General features: G+C 45.6%; 1 non-coding gene across 1 annotated transcript; it reads left to right on the top strand.

The window, feature by feature from the left end:
- Nucleotides 1-3,694: 3,694 nt before the first annotated feature.
- On the top strand, nt 3,695-3,832 carry LOC119945637. The gene has a single exon (XR_005456297.1). It is a non-coding gene; the product is annotated as a small nucleolar RNA SNORA7 (small nucleolar RNA).
- Nucleotides 3,833-4,568: the final 736 nt, after the last annotated feature.

The following is a 4,568-nucleotide window of genomic DNA, read 5'->3' as shown; positions in this document are numbered from 1 at the left end:
TCCTTTTTGATCCGCTTGCTCACGGGGGTGGAGAGGTGAGGGGAGATTTTATTAGAAACCTCCCTTTGCGGTGGAGAGTGGGCCTAGGGATCAGGATCCCTGCACCCAGCTGCAGAAAGAGTCCCATGGCTGCTGCCCTCCCAGAAGGCTTAGTATAGGCTTGGGAGTCAGAGGTCATGGGTTCTAATCCCAGCTCTGCCACTTTTCTGCTGCGTGACCTTGAGCAAGTCACTTAGACAACTCTGTGCCTGTTACCTCATCTGTAAAATGGGGATTAAGACTGTGAGCCCCACATGGGACAACCTGATTACCTTGTATCTCCCCCAGTGCTTAGAACAGTGCCGGGCACATATTAAGCGATTAACAAATACCATTATTATTAGTAGTAGTAGTAGTAGTAGTGCTTAGTTCAGTGCTGTGCACACAGTAGGTGCTCAATAAGTACAATTGAATGAAGGAATGAAAGGCTTCAAAGTCCATCCCACTGAGCTAGAAATGGGCATGTTGTATCTACTGTTTCCCCACCCGCAACTGGGTAACCTCATTTGACTGTGGATTCAGGATGTACCAATCTGGGAACTAAGTCTTCTATTTCAGAGATTTCAACTTTCCTGCTCCTGCCTCTCTTGGAAGTTACCTGCCCTCTCTTCCCTGCCCGCCTCACGTTAATGTTTAGGTGAGGTGGAGGGAGAATTTTGTATTCCCCGAAGAAAGACATTATAAATTCTAGCAGGCAGATAATGGAGCTATTGGTTGATAGCCAATCACTATTTGCTATTAGAAGCATCGCGGTCTAGAGCCTAGAGCCTGGGAGTCAGAGGGACCTGGGGTCTAATCCCGGCTCTGCCACTTGTCTGCTGCATGACAAGTCACTTAACCTCTCTTTGCCTTGGTTCCTTCACTTGTAAAATGGGGATTAAGACTGTGAGCCCAACGTGGACAGGAACTATGTCCAACCCAATCATCCTCTAACTACCCCAGCACCTAAGAACAGTGCCTGGCACATGGTAAGTGCTTAAAAAATACCACAATTATTATTAATTATTATAATTAATGGTTGCCCATGGTCCCGGGCTAGAGCTGATCTCTGCCCCTGCTGTTTCCTGGACGCCCATGTCTGCCTCTATTTTCTGCCTAGCCCAGGTCACCTCAGTCCTTTGGAGAATTTGGAAAATTCTTTGGGCAATAAGATTGTGACCCTTATGTGTGACAGGAACTGTGTCCAACCCGATTATCTTGTGTCTGCCCCAGCACCTAATACAGTGCCTGGCACATGGTAAGTGGTTAACAGATATCATTTTTTATTAAAGGGGACAGAATTCTTCTCCACTTCTTGTGCTCTAGGGCTGAGCATTCTCCAGAATAAGCTGCATGAATCAAGCAGTAGTATTTATTGAGCACCTACTATATGCAGAGCACTCTACTAACTGCTTAGGAGAATATAATAGATGGAGTAGACATGATCCCTGTCTCTGAGGAGTTAACAGTCAAGAGTGGAAGACTGACACGAAATATCTATGAGGATTTCTGAACAGGGATCTGGTCTTCTGTGTCTCTTGTTCTGTCTCCAGCCCTAAATACTGTGTTGTGCAACCAGGGTTATTCAATAAATACTAATGATTGATTGTTTAGGTCTGCTTAACTAAATGGCCACCACCTCCCAGCCGGACAAAATATCCACCGAGCACCTTTTCTTCGGGTTTCTTTGTTTTCACGAGGCCCTAAAGATGAGACTTTGCTGAAAGTCGATGAAAGAAACATCACTAGTAGTCCAGTTGAGCTGCAAATGACTCGTACATCGTGAGTCTGTAGCTATTTTATTATAGGGCTTGGCATGTGGGTGGCTGAAAATATGGTGAATGGCCTTTTGGTGCCAAACTTTCAAGCAGCATCAGCTGTCTTTATACAAAAGACGTGGCAGAATGTGCTGCTTTACTTTTAATATTCGGAATCGTCTGTTTTGCTACTAGCAGAGTGTCTCAGAAAGCTGACCGGTGCCCTCCTCTTGTAACCTCAGTTAACGACGGAAGGTGCTTTTAGGAGAAGGGAGAGAGAGTGCAGATGGGGGTTGCTTAGAAAAAAATCTGCAAATTTCTGCTTTCTCTGACTACGTTCTCCTCTTTGTCCCCCTTCTTTGCCACCGCCATTGCTGAACGAAGAAGTACAGAGCTTTAATGGGGCTTTCATGGAAAATCTGAATGTCTGAAATAATCTTAGCATTTTGCTTTAGTTTGGGGATTTGTTTTTAAGTGGAGAGGATAAGAACTGCTCTGTTCTGGACAGGAGTAGCCAGCGGGGTGAATCAGATAGTAAAATTGCAATTAATTGTAAATTATTTTATGTTTGTTTCCCCGGTTAGATTGTAAGCCCTTTGAGGGCGGGGATGATGCCTCTTACATCTATACTCCCCCTACTCTGTCTCGCCCAGAGTAGATGTTCAAAAAAGAACATTCATTGATTACAAGTTGAGGGAAGGGGACTTGTCTTATGCTGTCGAGTCGTTTCTGACCCAAAGCGACACCGTGGGCATATCTCCTTCAGAATGCCCAACTCTCCTGCAGTCATTCTGGTAGTGTATCCATAGAGTTTTCTTGGTAAAAACACGGAAGCAGTTTACCATTGCCTCCTTCTGTGCAGTAAACTTGAGTCTCCGCCCACGACCCTCTCCCTTGCTGCTGCTGCCCAGCATGGGGCAGTTTTGACTTGTAGCAGATTGCCTTCCATTTGCTAGACACTGCCCAAGCTAGGAATGGGATAGGTCTAATAATAGTAATAATAATAACAATGATGGTATTTGTTCAGCGGTTACTATGTGTTCTAAGCGCTGGGGTAAATACAAGGTAATCGGGTTGTCCCACGTGGGGCTCACAGTCTTAATCCCCATTTTTACAGATAAGGTAACTGAGGCACAGAGAAGTTAAATGACTGCCCAAAGTCACACAGCTGCCAGGATTAGAACCCACCTCCTCTGACTCCCAAACCTGTGCTCTTTCCACTTAACCACTCCACTTCTCAGAGGTATGCCTCTGCTTGACTCTCCCTCCCTTAGCTGAGACTGGTAGAGGACTGGAAACTCTCCAGCTGTGACCCTGAGAGGGGGAGGGAAGGGGTAGCCAAGTTTTATTCTTGACTTTCACTGTTTCATAATAGACCTTAAACATCCACACCCAGGCCTCTCTCCCACGTCCCTCAAGCGCTTAGTGCAGTGCTCTGCACATATTATTACTCTATTTATTTATTACTCTATTTATTTATTACTCTATTTATTTATTTATTTATTTTACTTGTACATATCTATCCTATTTATTTTATTTTGTTAGTATGTTTGGTTTTGTTCTCTGTCTCCCCCTTTTAGACTGTGAGCCCACTGTTGTGTAGGAACTGTCTCTAGATGTTGCCAATTTGTACTTCCCAAGCGCTTAGTACAGTGCTCTGCACATAGTAAGCGCTCAATAAATACGATTGATGATGATGATGATGATGATTAGACTGTGATCCCGCTGTTGGGTAGGGACCGTCTCTATATGTTGCCAACTTGTACTTCCCAAGCGCTTAGTACAGTGCTCTGCACACAGTAAGCGCTCAATAAATACGATTGAATGAATGAATATTAAGCCCTCAATGAATACCGATTATGGTGATGGTGATGATCTCTCTAGTTCTCTACCTTTCTCTCCTTCCAACCCTTCTCCTTACCCTCTCAGGGTCGCACCTGGAGAGTTTCCAGTGCTCTACCAGTCTCGACTACAGGAGGAAGAGTCAAGCAGAGGTATACCCATTCCATTCCTAGCTTGGGCAATGGCTAGCCAGTGGAAGGCAATCGGCTACAAGTCAAAACTCACCCATGCTGGCATCAGCCTCATGGGAGAGAGTCGAGGGCAGAGACTCATTAACTGCACTGAGAAGCAGCGTGGCTCAATGGAAAGAGCCTGGGCTTTGGAGTCAGAGGTCATGGGTTCAAATCCCAGCTCCACCAATTGCCAGCTGTGTGACTTTGGACAAGTCACTTAACTTCTGTGGACCTCAGTTACCTCATCTTTAAAATGGGGATGAAGACTGTGAGCCCCCCGTGGGACAACCTGATCACCTTGTAACCTCCCCAGCACTTAGAACAGTGCTTTGCATATAGTAAGTGCTTAATAAATGCCATTATTATTATTATGGAGGCGGTGGTAAACCACTTCCGTATTTTTACCAAGAAAACTCTCTGGATATACTACTTGAACAATTGCAGATGGAAGTGGGGCGTTTTGAGGGAGATGTGTCCGTGGTGTCGCTATGGGTTGGACATGACTCGACAGCGTAAGATGACAACAGCAACCCTTCTCCTCCTCCTCTATTTTTCCCAGCCAATCTCCCTGGGAATCGGTCAGTTCAGTGGGGGCATTGTGTCCTGCTGCTTCCTCATTTCCCAAGGCCCTCCAGCCTGGGAGTCCAAAGTAGCAGCCACTAAAAGCGTAGCTTACCTTGAAGCAGTCCTCTAGACTGTAAGCTCCTCCTCTGGAATGTGAGCTCCTTGTTGGCTGGGAACGTGCCTACCAACTCCATTGTATTGTACTCTCCCAAGA

The sequence above is a fragment of the Tachyglossus aculeatus genome, chromosome 25, assembly GCF_015852505.1.
Source record: "Tachyglossus aculeatus isolate mTacAcu1 chromosome 25, mTacAcu1.pri, whole genome shotgun sequence".
In the NCBI taxonomy this organism is placed as follows: domain Eukaryota; kingdom Metazoa; phylum Chordata; class Mammalia; order Monotremata; family Tachyglossidae; genus Tachyglossus; species Tachyglossus aculeatus.
Note: the sequence above shows the minus strand (reverse complement) of the source record. Positions and strands in the feature narration are given on the sequence as shown.